The sequence below is a fragment of the Callionymus lyra genome, chromosome 11 (assembly GCF_982586985.1).
Source record: "Callionymus lyra chromosome 11, fCalLyr1.hap1.1, whole genome shotgun sequence".
Lineage (NCBI taxonomy): Eukaryota > Metazoa > Chordata > Actinopteri > Syngnathiformes > Callionymidae > Callionymus > Callionymus lyra.
In genome coordinates, this window is record NC_141828.1 from 6635479 (window position 1) to 6651085 (window position 15607).

The window sequence follows — 15607 nt, forward strand, 5'->3', positions numbered from 1 at the left end:
CTACAGTGAGTCAAAGATGTCAGGTGTGTATAAGAGTCTGGAATGAGTCAAAGATGTCAGGTGTGTATAAGAGTCTACAGTGAGTCAAAGATGTCAGGTGTATATAAGAGTCTACAGTGAGTCAAAGATGTCAGGTGTGTATAAGAGTCTGGAGTGAGTCAAAGATGTCAGGTGTGTATAAGAGTCTACAGTGAGTCAAAGATGTCAGGTGTGTATAAGAGTCTACAGTGAGTCAAAGATGTCAGGTGTGTATAAGAGTCTACAGTGAGTCAAAGATGTCAGGTGTGTATAAGAGTCTGGAGTGAGTCAAAGATGTCAGGTGTGTATAAGAGTCTACAGTGAGTCAAAGATGTCAGGTGTGTATAAGAGTCTACAGTGAGTCAAAGATGTCAGGTGTGTATAAGAGTCTGGAGTGAGTCAAAGATGTCAGGTGTGTATAAGAGTCTACAGTGAGTCAAAGATGTCAGGTGTGTATAAGAGTCTACAGTGAGTCAAAGATGTCAGGTGTGTATAAGAGTCTAGAGTGAGTCAAAGATGTCAGGTGTGTATAAGAGTCTACAGTGAGTCAAAGATGTCAGGTGTGTATAAGAGTCTACAGTGAGTCAAAGATGTCAGGTGTGTATAAGAGTCTACAGTGAGTCAAAGATGTCAGGTGTGTATAAGAGTCTACAGTGAGTCAAAGATGTCAGGTGTGTATAAGAGTCAAGAGTGAGTCAAAGATGTCAGGTGTGTATAATAGTCTACAGTGAGTCAAAGATGTCAGGTGTGTATAAGAGTCTACAGTGAGTCAAAGATGTCAGGTGTGTATAAGAGTCTGGAGTGAGTCAAAGATGTCAGGTGTGTATAAGAGTCTACAGTGAGTCAAAGATGTCAGGTGTGTATAAGAGTCTACAGTGAGTCAAAGATGTCAGGTGTGTATAAGAGTCTGGAGTGAGTCAAAGATGTCAGGTGTGTATAAGAGTCTACTGTGAGTCAAAGATGTCAGGTGTGTATAAGAGTCTGGAGTGAGTCAAAGATGTCAGGTGTGTATAAGAGTCTGGAGTGAGTCAAAGATGTCAGGTGTGTATAAGAGTCTGGAGTGAGTCAAAGATGTCAGGTGTATATAAGAGTCTACAGTGAGTCAAAGATGTCAGGTGTTTATAAGAGTCTACAGTGAGTCAAAGATGTCAGGTGTGTATAAGAGTCTACAGTGAGTCAAAGATGTCAGGTGTGTATAAGAGTCTAGAGTGAGTCAAAGATGTCAGGTGTGTATAAGAGTCTACAGTGAGTCAAAGATGTCAGGTGTGTATAAGAGTCTACAGTGAGTCAAAGATGTCAGGTGTGTATAAGAGTCTACAGTGAGTCAAAGATGTCAGGTGTGTATAAGAGTCTACAGTGAGTCAAAGATGTCAGGTGTGTATAAGAGTCAAGAGTGAGTCAAAGATGTCAGGTGTGTATAATAGTCTACAGTGAGTCAAAGATGTCAGGTGTGTATAAGAGTCTACAGTGAGTCAAAGATGTCAGGTGTGTATAAGAGTCTGGAGTGAGTCAAAGATGTCAGGTGTGTATAAGAGTCTACAGTGAGTCAAAGATGTCAGGTGTGTATAAGAGTCTACAGTGAGTCAAAGATGTCAGGTGTGTATAAGAGTCTGGAGTGAGTCAAAGATGTCAGGTGTGTATAAGAGTCTACAGTGAGTCAAAGATGTCAGGTGTGTATAAGAGTCTGGAGTGAGTCAAAGATGTCAGGTGTGTATAAGAGTCTGGAGTGAGTCAAAGATGTCAGGTGTGTATAAGAGTCTGGAGTGAGTCAAAGTGACAGGTGTGTATAAGAGTCTGGAGTGAGTCAAAGATGTCAGGTGTATATAAGAGTCTACAGTGAGTCAAAGATGTCAGGTGTTTATAAGAGTCTACAGTGAGTCAAAGATGTCAGGTGTGTATAAGAGTCTACAGTGAGTCAAAGATGTCAGGTGTGTATAAGAGTCTACAGTGAGTCAAAGATGTCAGGTGTGTATAAGAGTCTACAGTGAGTCAAAGATGTCAGGTGTGTATAAGAGTCTACAGTGAGTCAAAGATGTCAGGTGTGTATAAGAGTCTGGAGTGAGTCAAAGATGTCAGGTGTGTATAAGAGTCTACAGTGAGTCAAAGATGTCAGGTGTGTATAAGAGTCTACAGTGAGTCAAAGATGTCAGGTGTGTATAAGAGTCTGGAGTGAGTCAAAGATGTCAGGTGTGTATAAGAGTCTGGAGTGAGTCAAAGATGTCAGGTGTGTATGAGAGTCTACAGTGAGTCAAAGATGTCAGGTGTGTATAAGAGTCTAGAGTGAGTCAAAGATGTCAGGTGTGTATAAGAGTCTGGAGTGAGTCAAAGATGTCAGGTGTGTATAAGAGTCTGGAATGAGTCAAAGATGTCAGGTGTGTATAAGAGTCTGGAGTGAGTCAAAGATGTCAGGTGTGTATAAGAGTCTACAGTGAGTCAAAGATGTCAGGTGTTTATAAGAGTCTACAGTGAGTCAAAGATGTCAGGTGTGTATAAGAGTCTACAGTGAGTCAAAGATGTCAGGTGTGTATAAGAGTCTACAGTGAGTCAAAGATGTCAGGTGTGTATAAGAGTCTACAGTGAGTCAAAGATGTCAGGTGTGTATAAGAGTCTGGAATGAGTCAAAGATGTCAGGTGTGTATAAGAGTCTGGAGTGAGTCAAAGATGTCAGGTGTGTATAAGAGTCTACAGTGAGTCAAAGATGTCAGGTGTGTATAAGAGTCTGGAGTGAGTCAAAGATGTCAGGTGTGTATAAGAGTCTACAGTGAGTCAAAGATGTCAGGTGTGTATAAGAGTCTGGAATGAGTCAAAGATGTCAGGTGTGTATAAGAGTCTGGAGTGAGTCAAAGATGTCAGGTGTGTATAAGAGTCTACAGTGAGTCAAAGATGTCAGGTGTGTATAAGAGTCTACAGTGAGTCAAAGATGTCAGGTGTGTATAAGAGTCTGGAATGAGTCAAAGATGTCAGGTGTGTATAAGAGTCTGGAGTGAGTCAAAGATGTCAGGTGTGTATGAGAGTCTACAGTGAGTCAAAGATGTCAGGTGTGTATAAGAGTCTACAGTGAGTCAAAGATGTCAGGTGTGTATAAGAGTCTACAGTGAGTCAAAGATGTCAGGTGTGTATAAGAGTCTACAGTGAGTCAAAGATGTCAGGTGTGTATAAGAGTCTACAGTGAGTCAAAGATGTCAGGTGTGTATAAGAGTCTGGAGTGAGTCAAAGATGTCAGGTGTGTATAAGAGTCTACAGTGAGTCAAAGATGTCAGGTGTGTATAAGAGTCAAGAGTGAGTCAAAGATGTCAGGTGTGTATAAGAGTCTACAGTGAGTCAAAGATGTCAGGTGTGTATAAGAGTCAAGAGTGAGTCAAAGATGTCAGGTGTGTATAAGAGTCTACAGTGAGTCAAAGATGTCAGGTGTGTATAAGAGTCTAGAGTGAGTCAAAGATGTCAGGTGTGTATAAGAGTCTACAGTGAGTCAAAGATGTCAGGTGTGTATAAGAGTCTGGAGTGAGTCAAAGATGTCAGGTGTGTATAAGAGTCTACAGTGAGTCAAAGATGTCAGGTGTGTATAAGAGTCTGGAGTGAGTCAAAGATGTCAGGTGTGTATAAGAGTCTGGAGTGAGTCAAAGATGTCAGGTGTGTATAAGAGTCTGGAGTGAGTCAAAGATGTCAGGTGTGTATAAGAGTCTGGAGTGAGTCAAAGATGTCAGGTGTGTATAAGAGTCTACAGTGAGTCAAAGATGTCAGGTGTGTATAAGAGTCTGGAGTGAGTCAAAGATGTCAGGTGTGTATAAGAGTCTGGAGTGAGTCAAAGATGTCAGGTGTGTATAAGAGTCTGGAGTGAGTCAAAGATGTCAGGTGTGTATAAGAGTCTGGAGTGAGTCAAAGATGTCAGGTGTGTATAAGAGTCTGGAGTGAGTCAAAGATGTCAGGTGTGTATAAGAGTCTGGAGTGAGTCAAATATGTCAGGTGTGTATAATAGTCTGGAGTGAGTCAAAGATGTCAGGTGTGTATAAGAGTCGCCAGTGAGTCAAAGATGTCAGGTGTGTATAAGAGTCTGGAGTGAGTCAAAGATGTCAGGTGTGTATAAGAGTCTACAGTGAGTCAAAGATGTCAGGTGTATATAAGAGTCTACAGTGAGTCAAAGATGTCAGGTGTATATAAGAGTCTACAGTGAGTCAAAGATGTCAGGTGTATATAAGAGTCTACAGTGAGTCAAAGATGTCAGGTGTGTATAAGAGTCTACAGTGAGTCAAAGATGTCAGGTGTATATAAGAGTCTACAGTGAGTCAAAGATGTCAGGTGTGTATAAGAGTCTACAGTGAGTCAAAGATGTCAGGTGTGTATAAGAGTCTACAGTGAGTCAAAGATGTCAGGTGTGTATAAGAGTCTAGAGTGAGTCAAAGATGTCAGGTGTGTATAAGAGTCTACAGTGAGTCAAAGATGTCAGGTGTGTATAAGAGTCTACAGTGAGTCAAAGATGTCAGGTGTGTATAAGAGTCTACAGTGAGTCAAAGATGTCAGGTGTGTATAAGAGTCTACAGTGAGTCAAAGATGTCAGGTGTGTATAAGAGTCTGGAGTGAGTCAAAGATGTCAGGTGTGTATAAGAGTCTGGAGTGAGTCAAAGATGTCAGGTGTGTATAAGAGTCTGGAGTGAGTCAAAGATGTCAGGGGTGTATAAGAGTCTGGAGTGAGTCAAAGATGTCAGGTGTGTATAAGAGTCTGGAGTGAGTCAAAGATGTCAGGTGTGTATAAGAGTCTGGAGTGAGTCAAAGATGTCAGGTGTGTATAAGAGTCTACAGTGAGTCAAAGATGTCAGGTGTGTATGAGAGTCTGGAGTGAGTCAAAGATGTCAGGTGTGTATAAGAGTCTACAGTGAGTCAAAGATGTCAGGTGTGTATAAGAGTCTACAGTGAGTCAAAGATGTCAGGTGTGTATAAGAGTCTACAGTGAGTCAAAGATGTCAGGTGTGTATAAGAGTCTGGAGTGAGTCAAAGATGTCAGGTGTGTATAAGAGTCTACAGTGAGTCAAAGATGTCAGGTGTGTATAAGAGTCTACAGTGAGTCAAAGATGTCAGGTGTGTATAAGAGTCTACAGTGAGTCAAAGATGTCAGGTGTGTATAAGAGTCTGGAGTGAGTCAAAGATGTCAGGTGTGTATAAGAGTCTGGAGTGAGTCAAAGATGTCAGGTGTGTATAAGAGTCTACAGTGAGTCAAAGATGTCAGGTGTGTATAAGAGTCTGGAGTGAGTCAAAGATGTCAGGTGTGTATAAGAGTCTATAGTGAGTCAAAGATGTCAGGTGTGTATAAGAGTCTGGAATGAGTCAAAGATGTCAGGTGTGTATAAGAGTCTACAGTGAGTCAAAGATGTCAGGTGTGTATAAGAGTCTGGAGTGAGTCAAAGATGTCAGGTGTGTATAAGAGTCTACAGTGAGTCAAAGATGTCAGGTGTGTATAAGAGTCTGGAATGGGTCAAAGATGTCAGGTGTGTATAAGAGTCTACAGTGAGTCAAAGATGTCAGGTGTGTATAAGAGTCTGGAGTGAGTCAAAGATGTCAGGTGTGTATAAGAGTCTACAGTGAGTCAAAGATGTCAGGTGTGTATAAGAGTCTACAGTGAGTCAAAGATGTCAGGTGTGTATAAGAGTCTACAGTGAGTCAAAGATGTCAGGTGTGTATAAGAGTCTAGAGTGAGTCAAAGATGTCAGGTGTGTATAAGAGTCTACAGTGAGTCAAAGATGTCAGGTGTGTATAAGAGTCTACAGTGAGTCAAAGATGTCAGGTGTGTATAAGAGTCTACAGTGAGTCAAAGATGTCAGGTGTGTATAAGAGTCTGGAGTGAGTCAAAGATGTCAGGTGTGTATAAGAGTCTACAGTGAGTCAAAGATGTCAGGTGTGTATAAGAGTCTACAGTGAGTCAAAGATGTCAGGTGTGTATAAGAGTCTACAGTGAGTCAAAGATGTCAGGTGTGTATAAGAGTCTGGAGTGAGTCAAAGATGTCAGGTGTGTATAAGAGTCTACAGTGAGTCAAAGATGTCAGGTGTGTATAAGAGTCTGGAGTGAGTCAAAGATGTCAGGTGTGTATAAGAGTCTACAGTGAGTCAAAGATGTCAGGTGTGTATAAGAGTCTACAGTGAGTCAAAGATGTCAGGTGTGTATAAGAGTCTACAGTGAGTCAAAGATGTCAGGTGTGTATAAGAGTCTGGAGTGAGTCAAAGATGTCAGGTGTGTATAAGAGTCTACAGTGAGTCAAAGATGTCAGGTGTGTATAAGAGTCTACAGTGAGTCAAAGATGTCAGGTGTGTATAAGAGTCTACAGTGAGTCAAAGATGTCAGGTGTGTATAAGAGTCTGGAGTGAGTCAAAGATGTCAGGTGTGTATAAGAGTCTACAGTGAGTCAAAGATGTCAGGTGTGTATAAGAGTCTGGAGTGAGTCAAAGATGTCAGGTGTGTATAAGAGTCTACAATGAGTCAAAGATGTCAGGTGTGTATAAGAGTCTACAGTGAGTCAAAGATGTCAGGTGTGTATAAGAGTCTATAGTGAGTCAAAGATGTCAGGTGTGTATAAGAGTCTGGAGTGAGTCAAAGATGTCAGGTGTGTATAAGAGTCTGGAGTGAGTCAAAGATGTCAGGTGTGTATAAGAGTCTACAGTGAGTCAAAGATGTCAGGTGTGTATAAGAGTCTACAGTGAGTCAAAGATGTCAGGTGTGTATAAGAGTCTGGAGTGAGTCAAAGATGTCAGGTGTGTATAAGAGTCTAGAGTGAGTCAAAGATGTCAGGTGTGTATAAGAGTCTAGAGTGAGTCAAAGATGTCAGGTGTGTATAAGAGTCTAGAGTGAGTCAAAGATGTCAGGTGTGTATAAGAGTCTGGAGTGAGTCAAAGATGTCAGGTGTGTATAAGAGTCTAGAGTGAGTCAACGATGTCAGGTGTGTATAAGAGTCTGGAGTGAGTCAAAGATGTCAGGTGTGTATAAGAGTCTGGAGTGAGTCAAAGATGTCAGGTGTGTATAAGAGTCTGGAGTGAGTCAAAGATGTCAGGTGTGTATAAGAGTCTAGAGTGAGTCAAAGATGTCAGGTGTGTATAAGAGTCAAGAGTGAGTCAAAGATGTCAGGTGTGTATAAGAGTCTAGAGTGAGTCAAAGATGTCAGGTGTATAAAAGAGTCAACAGTGAGTCAAAGATGTCAGGTGTGTATAAAGTATACAGTGAGTCAAAGATGTCAGGTGTGTATAAGAGTCTGGAGTGAGTCAAAGATGTCAGGTGTGTATAACAGTCTAGAGTGAGTCAAAGATGTCAGGTGTGTATAAGAGTCTGGAGTGAGTCAAAGATGTCAGGTGTGTATAAGAGTCTGGAGTGAGTCAAAGATGTCAGGTGTGTATAAGAGTCTACAGTGAGTCAAAGATGTCAGGTGTGTATAAGAGTCTGGAGTGAGTCAAAGATGTCAGGTGTGTATAAGAGTCTACAGTGAGTCAAAGATGTCAGGTGTGTATAAGAGTCTACAGTGAGTCAAAGATGTCAGGTGTATATAAGAGTCTACAGTGAGTCAAAGATGTCAGGTGTGTATAAGAGTCTGGAGTGAGTCAAAGATGTCAGGTGTATATAAGAGTCTACAGTGAGTCAAAGATGTCAGGTGTGTATAAGAGTCTACAGTGAGTCAAAGATGTCAGGTGTATATAAGAGTCTACAGTGAGTCAAAGATGTCAGGTGTGTATAAGAGTCTACAGTGAGTCAAAGATGTCAGGTGTATATAAGAGTCTACAGTGAGTCAAAGATGTCAGGTGTGTATAAGAGTCTACAGTGAGTCAAAGATGTCAGGTGTGTATAAGAGTCTACAGTGAGTCAAAGATGTCAGGTGTGTATAAGAGTCTAGAGTGAGTCAAAGATGTCAGGTGTGTATAAGAGTCTACAGTGAGTCAAAGATGTCAGGTGTGTATAAGAGTCTACAGTGAGTCAAAGATGTCAGGTGTGTATAAGAGTCTGGAGTGAGTCAAAGATGTCAGGTGTGTATAAGAGTCTGGAGTGAGTCAAAGATGTCAGGTGTGTATAAGAGTCTGGAGTGAGTCAAAGATGTCAGGTGTGTATAAGAGTCTACAGTGAGTCAAAGATGTCAGGTGTGTATAAGAGTCTACAGTGAGTCAAAGATGTCAGGTGTGTATAAGAGTCTGGAGTGAGTCAAAGATGTCAGGTGTGTATAAGAGTCTACAGTGAGTCAAAGATGTCAGGTGTGTATAAGAGTCTACAGTGAGTCAAAGATGTCAGGTGTGTATAAGAGTCTACAGTGAGTCAAAGATGTCAGGTGTGTATAAGAGTCTAGAGTGAGTCAAAGATGTCAGGTGTGTATAAGAGTCTAGAGTGAGTCAAAGATGTCAGGTGTGTATAAGAGTCTACAGTGAGTCAAAGATGTCAGGTGTGTATAAGAGTCTACAGTGAGTCAAAGATGTCAGGTGTGTATAAGAGTCTACAGTGAGTCAAAGATGTCAGGTGTGTATAAGAGTCTGGAGTGAGTCAAAGATGTCAGGTGTGTATAAGAGTCTGGAATGAGTCAAAGATGTCAGGTGTGTATAAGAGTCTGGAGTGAGTCAAAGATGTCAGGTGTGTATAAGAGTCTGGAGTGAGTCAAAGATGTCAGGTGTGTATAAGAGTCTGGAGTGAGTCAAAGATGTCAGGTGTGTATAAGAGTCTACAGTGAGTCAAAGATGTCAGGTGTGTATAAGAGTCAAGAGTGAGTCAAAGATGTCAGGTGTGTATAAGAGTCTGGAGTGAGTCAAAGATGTCAGGTGTGTATAAGAGTCTGGAGTGAGTCAAAGATGTCAGGTGTGTATAAGAGTCTGGAGTGAGTCAAAGATGTCAGGTGTGTATAAGAGTCTAGAGTGAGTCAAAGATGTCAGGTGTGTATAAGAGTCAAGAGTGAGTCAAAGATGTCAGGTGTGTATAAGAGTCTAGAGTGAGTCAAAGATGTCAGGTGTATATAAGAGTCAACAGTGAGTCAAAGATGTCAGGTGTGTATAAAGTCTACAGTGAGTCAAAGATGTCAGGTGTGTATAAGAGTCTGGAGTGAGTCAAAGATGTCAGGTGTGTATAACAGTCTAGAGTGAGTCAAAGATGTCAGGTGTGTATAAGAGTCTGGAGTGAGTCAAAGATGTCAGGTGTGTATAAGAGTCTGGAGTGAGTCAAAGATGTCAGGTGTGTATAAGAGTCTACAGTGAGTCAAAGATGTCAGGTGTGTATAAGAGTCTAGAGTGAGTCAAAGATGTCAGGTGTGTATAAGAGTCTAGAGTGAGTCAAAGATGTCAGGTGTGTATAAGAGTCTACAGTGAGTCAAAGATGTCAGGTGTGTATAAGAGTCTACAGTGAGTCAAAGATGTCAGGTGTGTATAAGAGTCTACAGTGAGTCAAAGATGTCAGGTGTGTATAAGAGTCTACAGTGAGTCAAAGATGTCAGGTGTGTATAAGAGTCTAGAGTGAGTCAAAGATGTCAGGTGTGTATAAGAGTCTACAGTGAGTCAAAGATGTCAGGTGTGTATAAGAGTCTACAGTGAGTCAAAGATGTCAGGTGTGTATAAGAGTCTACAGTGAGTCAAAGATGTCAGGTGTGTATAAGAGTCTGGAGTGAGTCAAAGATGTCAGGTGTGTATAAGAGTCTGGAGTGAGTCAAAGATGTCAGGTGTGTATAAGAGTCTACAGTGAGTCAAAGATGTCAGGTGTGTATGAGAGTCTGGAGTGAGTCAAAGATGTCAGGTGTATATAAGAGTCTACAGTGAGTCAAAGATGTCAGGTGTTTATAAGAGTCTACAGTGAGTCAAAGATGTCAGGTGTGTATAAGAGTCTACAGTGAGTCAAAGATGTCAGGTGTGTATAAGAGTCTACAGTGAGTCAAAGATGTTAGGTGTGTATAAGAGTCTACAGTGAGTCAAAGATGTCAGGTGTGTATAAGAGTCTGGAGTGAGTCAAAGATGTCAGGTGTGTATAAGAGTCTACAGTGAGTCAAAGATGTCAGGTGTGTATAAGAGTCTGGAATGAGTCAAAGATGTCAGGTGTGTATAAGAGTCTGGAATGAGTCAAAGATGTCAGGTGTGTATAAGAGTCTACAGTGAGTCAAAGATGTCAGGTGTGTATAAGAGTCTACAGTGAGTCAAAGATGTCAGGTGTGTATAAGAGTCTACAGTGAGTCAAAGATGTCAGGTGTGTATAAGAGTCTGGAATGAGTCAAAGATGTCAGGTGTGTATAAGAGTCTACAGTGAGTCAAAGATGTCAGGTGTATATAAGAGTCTACAGTGAGTCAAAGATGTCAGGTGTGTATAAGAGTCTGGAGTGAGTCAAAGATGTCAGGTGTGTATAAGAGTCTACAGTGAGTCAAAGATGTCAGGTGTGTATAAGAGTCTACAGTGAGTCAAAGATGTCAGGTGTGTATAAGAGTCTACAGTGAGTCAAAGATGTCAGGTGTGTATAAGAGTCTGGAGTGAGTCAAAGATGTCAGGTGTGTATAAGAGTCTACAGTGAGTCAAAGATGTCAGGTGTGTATAAGAGTCTACAGTGAGTCAAAGATGTCAGGTGTGTATAAGAGTCTGGAGTGAGTCAAAGATGTCAGGTGTGTATAAGAGTCTACAGTGAGTCAAAGATGTCAGGTGTGTATAAGAGTCTAGAGTGAGTCAAAGATGTCAGGTGTGTATAAGAGTCTACAGTGAGTCAAAGATGTCAGGTGTGTATAAGAGTCTACAGTGAGTCAAAGATGTCAGGTGTGTATAAGAGTCTACAGTGAGTCAAAGATGTCAGGTGTGTATAAGAGTCTACAGTGAGTCAAAGATGTCAGGTGTGTATAAGAGTCAAGAGTGAGTCAAAGATGTCAGGTGTGTATAATAGTCTACAGTGAGTCAAAGATGTCAGGTGTGTATAAGAGTCTACAGTGAGTCAAAGATGTCAGGTGTGTATAAGAGTCTGGAGTGAGTCAAAGATGTCAGGTGTGTATAAGAGTCTACAGTGAGTCAAAGATGTCAGGTGTGTATAAGAGTCTACAGTGAGTCAAAGATGTCAGGTGTGTATAAGAGTCTGGAGTGAGTCAAAGATGTCAGGTGTGTATAAGAGTCTACTGTGAGTCAAAGATGTCAGGTGTGTATAAGAGTCTGGAGTGAGTCAAAGATGTCAGGTGTGTATAAGAGTCTGGAGTGAGTCAAAGATGTCAGGTGTGTATAAGAGTCTGGAGTGAGTCAAAGATGTCAGGTGTATATAAGAGTCTACAGTGAGTCAAAGATGTCAGGTGTTTATAAGAGTCTACAGTGAGTCAAAGATGTCAGGTGTGTATAAGAGTCTACAGTGAGTCAAAGATGTCAGGTGTGTATAAGAGTCTAGAGTGAGTCAAAGATGTCAGGTGTGTATAAGAGTCTACAGTGAGTCAAAGATGTCAGGTGTGTATAAGAGTCTACAGTGAGTCAAAGATGTCAGGTGTGTATAAGAGTCTACAGTGAGTCAAAGATGTCAGGTGTGTATAAGAGTCTACAGTGAGTCAAAGATGTCAGGTGTGTATAAGAGTCAAGAGTGAGTCAAAGATGTCAGGTGTGTATAATAGTCTACAGTGAGTCAAAGATGTCAGGTGTGTATAAGAGTCTACAGTGAGTCAAAGATGTCAGGTGTGTATAAGAGTCTGGAGTGAGTCAAAGATGTCAGGTGTGTATAAGAGTCTACAGTGAGTCAAAGATGTCAGGTGTGTATAAGAGTCTACAGTGAGTCAAAGATGTCAGGTGTGTATAAGAGTCTGGAGTGAGTCAAAGATGTCAGGTGTGTATAAGAGTCTACAGTGAGTCAAAGATGTCAGGTGTGTATAAGAGTCTGGAGTGAGTCAAAGATGTCAGGTGTGTATAAGAGTCTGGAGTGAGTCAAAGATGTCAGGTGTGTATAAGAGTCTGGAGTGAGTCAAAGTGACAGGTGTGTATAAGAGTCTGGAGTGAGTCAAAGATGTCAGGTGTATATAAGAGTCTACAGTGAGTCAAAGATGTCAGGTGTTTATAAGAGTCTACAGTGAGTCAAAGATGTCAGGTGTGTATAAGAGTCTACAGTGAGTCAAAGATGTCAGGTGTGTATAAGAGTCTACAGTGAGTCAAAGATGTCAGGTGTGTATAAGAGTCTACAGTGAGTCAAAGATGTCAGGTGTGTATAAGAGTCTACAGTGAGTCAAAGATGTCAGGTGTGTATAAGAGTCTGGAGTGAGTCAAAGATGTCAGGTGTGTATAAGAGTCTACAGTGAGTCAAAGATGTCAGGTGTGTATAAGAGTCTACAGTGAGTCAAAGATGTCAGGTGTGTATAAGAGTCTGGAGTGAGTCAAAGATGTCAGGTGTGTATAAGAGTCTGGAGTGAGTCAAAGATGTCAGGTGTGTATGAGAGTCTACAGTGAGTCAAAGATGTCAGGTGTGTATAAGAGTCTAGAGTGAGTCAAAGATGTCAGGTGTGTATAAGAGTCTGGAGTGAGTCAAAGATGTCAGGTGTGTATAAGAGTCTGGAATGAGTCAAAGATGTCAGGTGTGTATAAGAGTCTGGAGTGAGTCAAAGATGTCAGGTGTGTATAAGAGTCTACAGTGAGTCAAAGATGTCAGGTGTTTATAAGAGTCTACAGTGAGTCAAAGATGTCAGGTGTGTATAAGAGTCTACAGTGAGTCAAAGATGTCAGGTGTGTATAAGAGTCTACAGTGAGTCAAAGATGTCAGGTGTGTATAAGAGTCTACAGTGAGTCAAAGATGTCAGGTGTGTATAAGAGTCTGGAATGAGTCAAAGATGTCAGGTGTGTATAAGAGTCTGGAGTGAGTCAAAGATGTCAGGTGTGTATAAGAGTCTACAGTGAGTCAAAGATGTCAGGTGTGTATAAGAGTCTGGAGTGAGTCAAAGATGTCAGGTGTGTATAAGAGTCTGGAGTGAGTCAAAGATGTCAGGTGTGTATAAGAGTCTACAGTGAGTCAAAGATGTCAGGTGTGTATAAGAGTCTGGAATGAGTCAAAGATGTCAGGTGTGTATAAGAGTCTGGAGTGAGTCAAAGATGTCAGGTGTGTATAAGAGTCTACAGTGAGTCAAAGATGTCAGGTGTGTATAAGAGTCTACAGTGAGTCAAAGATGTCAGGTGTGTATAAGAGTCTGGAATGAGTCAAAGATGTCAGGTGTGTATAAGAGTCTGGAGTGAGTCAAAGATGTCAGGTGTGTATGAGAGTCTACAGTGAGTCAAAGATGTCAGGTGTGTATAAGAGTCTACAGTGAGTCAAAGATGTCAGGTGTGTATAAGAGTCTACAGTGAGTCAAAGATGTCAGGTGTGTATAAGAGTCTACAGTGAGTCAAAGATGTCAGGTGTGTATAAGAGTCTACAGTGAGTCAAAGATGTCAGGTGTGTATAAGAGTCTGGAGTGAGTCAAAGATGTCAGGTGTGTATAAGAGTCTACAGTGAGTCAAAGATGTCAGGTGTGTATAAGAGTCAAGAGTGAGTCAAAGATGTCAGGTGTGTATAAGAGTCTACAGTGAGTCAAAGATGTCAGGTGTGTATAAGAGTCAAGAGTGAGTCAAAGATGTCAGGTGTGTATAAGAGTCTACAGTGAGTCAAAGATGTCAGGTGTGTATAAGAGTCTAGAGTGAGTCAAAGATGTCAGGTGTGTATAAGAGTCTACAGTGAGTCAAAGATGTCAGGTGTGTATAAGAGTCTGGAGTGAGTCAAAGATGTCAGGTGTGTATAAGAGTCTACAGTGAGTCAAAGATGTCAGGTGTGTATAAGAGTCTGGAGTGAGTCAAAGATGTCAGGTGTGTATAAGAGTCTGGAGTGAGTCAAAGATGTCAGGTGTGTATAAGAGTCTGGAGTGAGTCAAAGATGTCAGGTGTGTATAAGAGTCTGGAGTGAGTCAAAGATGTCAGGTGTGTATAAGAGTCTACAGTGAGTCAAAGATGTCAGGTGTGTATAAGAGTCTGGAGTGAGTCAAAGATGTCAGGTGTGTATAAGAGTCTGGAGTGAGTCAAAGATGTCAGGTGTGTATAAGAGTCTGGAGTGAGTCAAAGATGTCAGGTGTGTATAAGAGTCTGGAGTGAGTCAAAGATGTCAGGTGTGTATAAGAGTCTGGAGTGAGTCAAAGATGTCAGGTGTGTATAAGAGTCTGGAGTGAGTCAAATATGTCAGGTGTGTATAATAGTCTGGAGTGAGTCAAAGATGTCAGGTGTGTATAAGAGTCGCCAGTGAGTCAAAGATGTCAGGTGTGTATAAGAGTCTGGAGTGAGTCAAAGATGTCAGGTGTGTATAAGAGTCTACAGTGAGTCAAAGATGTCAGGTGTATATAAGAGTCTACAGTGAGTCAAAGATGTCAGGTGTGTATAAGAGTCTACAGTGAGTCAAAGATGTCAGGTGTATATAAGAGTCTACAGTGAGTCAAAGATGTCAGGTGTATATAAGAGTCTACAGTGAGTCAAAGATGTCAGGTGTATATAAGAGTCTACAGTGAGTCAAAGATGTCAGGTGTGTATAAGAGTCTACAGTGAGTCAAAGATGTCAGGTGTATATAAGAGTCTACAGTGAGTCAAAGATGTCAGGTGTGTATAAGAGTCTACAGTGAGTCAAAGATGTCAGGTGTGTATAAGAGTCTACAGTGAGTCAAAGATGTCAGGTGTGTATAAGAGTCTAGAGTGAGTCAAAGATGTCAGGTGTGTATAAGAGTCTACAGTGAGTCAAAGATGTCAGGTGTGTATAAGAGTCTACAGTGAGTCAAAGATGTCAGGGGTGTATAAGAGTCTGGAGTGAGTCAAAGATGTCAGGTGTGTATAAGAGTCTGGAGTGAGTCAAAGATGTCAGGTGTGTATAAGAGTCTGGAGTGAGTCAAAGATGTCAGGTGTGTATAAGAGTCTACAGTGAGTCAAAGATGTCAGGTGTGTATGAGAGTCTGGAGTGAGTCAAAGATGTCAGGTGTGTATAAGAGTCTACAGTGAGTCAAAGATGTCAGGTGTGTATAAGAGTCTACAGTGAGTCAAAGATGTCAGGTGTGTATAAGAGTCTACAGTGAGTCAAAGATGTCAGGTGTGTATAAGAGTCTGGAGTGAGTCAAAGATGTCAGGTGTGTATAAGAGTCTACAGTGAGTCAAAGATGTCAGGTGTGTATAAGAGTCTACAGTGAGTCAAAGATGTCAGGTGTGTATAAGAGTCTACAGTGAGTCAAAGATGTCAGGTGTGTATAAGAGTCTGGAGTGAGTCAAAGATGTCAGGTGTGTATAAGAGTCTGGAGTGAGTCAAAGATGTCAGGTGTGTATAAGAGTCTGGAGTGAGTCAAAGATGTCAGGTGTGTATAAGAGTCTACAGTGAGTCAAAGATGTCAGGTGTGTATAAGAGTCTGGAGTGAGTCAAAGATGTCAGGTGTGTATAAGAGTCTATAGTGAGTCAAAGATGTCAGGTGTGTATAAGAGTCTGGAATGAGTCAAAGATGTCAGGTGTGTATAAGAGTCTACAGTGAGTCAAAGATGTCAGGTGTGTATAAGAGTCTGGAGTGAGTCAAAGATGTCAGGTGTGTATAAGAGTCTACAGTGAGTCAAAGATGTCAGGTGTGTATAAGAGTCTGGAATGGGTCAAAGATGTCAGGTGTGTATAAG

The 15607-nt window shown here is 41.2% G+C and overlaps 1 protein-coding gene across 1 annotated transcript in view; it reads right to left on the reverse strand.

Moving 5' to 3' along the window:
* The window catches only part of LOC148069103 (rap1 GTPase-GDP dissociation stimulator 1-B), a 30829-nt gene that overhangs the window by 8340 nt on the left and 6882 nt on the right, over positions 1-15607 (reverse strand). The gene's annotated exons all lie outside the window — the stretch shown is intronic.